Source organism: Hipposideros armiger, unplaced genomic scaffold, assembly GCF_001890085.2.
Source record: "Hipposideros armiger isolate ML-2016 unplaced genomic scaffold, ASM189008v1 scaffold_13, whole genome shotgun sequence".
In the NCBI taxonomy this organism is placed as follows: Eukaryota; Metazoa; Chordata; class Mammalia; order Chiroptera; family Hipposideridae; genus Hipposideros; species Hipposideros armiger.
Window position 1 is genome coordinate 2,304,452 of NW_017731363.1, and position 1,077 is coordinate 2,305,528.

Sequence of the window (1,077 nt, forward strand, 5' to 3'; positions counted from 1 at the left end):
ACAGTCACATTTAAAAAAAAAATCTTGAGTAGTTGCCAGATAGATCACTGTTTTCAAAGAGAAAGCAATGACCTCATATTGTGATTTTGTTTAAAATTTCTGTCTAATGTTAATCTTCAAAAACACTTAGATATATAGGAGTCCAGGCGAGAGCTTACATATTAGAATGAAAAATGGGACTGCTAAGGGGTGCTGATAAGGGTTGATATTTTATTTAAAAATAAAATATTTTATTTTGGAAAACTGCAAACATAAAAAAATTAAGAGAGATTGATATAATTCCTCCCTGTACCCATCACTCCACTAAAACCATTGTCAACATTTTCCAATTTTCTAGTTTCAAACTAATCCCTCCCCTGTTTTTTTCTTTTGTGCCTAAGTATTTTATTGCAAATTCAAGATATCATTTCACCTGTAGATAATACAGAATGCATCCATAAGATTTGGTTTTTCATAAACACTATGCCATTCTGTCATTATCACACTTTAAAAATAAACAATATTCTTTAACATCATTGAATACTCAGTCCATATTCAAATTTCCCTTGTGGTTGACTGACATTTAAAAGAAAATTTATTATGAAAAAATTTAGACATACACACATAAACAGAATAATAAAAGGAACCCTCCCTCATGTATTATCTATCACCCACTTTTGACAATTATCAACTCTAACTTATTGTTTCATATATAATCCCATATGCGCCCCCCACATTATAGTTTTATTTTTCTTTGAAACATTTCCTTTTTTATTGTGGTAGCATTCATCTAACATAAACATCACCATTTCCACCATTTAAAAGTTTACAATTAAGTGGCATTTAGTAATTCATAATCTTGTGCAACCATCACCACTGCCTAATTTTGGAACAGTTTCATCAGCTGAAAAGGAAACCTCATGAGGAATATAATCAATAATGTTGTAAATATTTCTTAGGGGGCCAGATGGACCCATGTCCTGTTGGGGAGTCCACTTCATAGTCGATATAGAGGCCTGACCACCACATTGTATTTCTGAAGCTGATGTTGAATAATATAGTATGTCAACTATAATTATATATTCATATAGTCTCGGG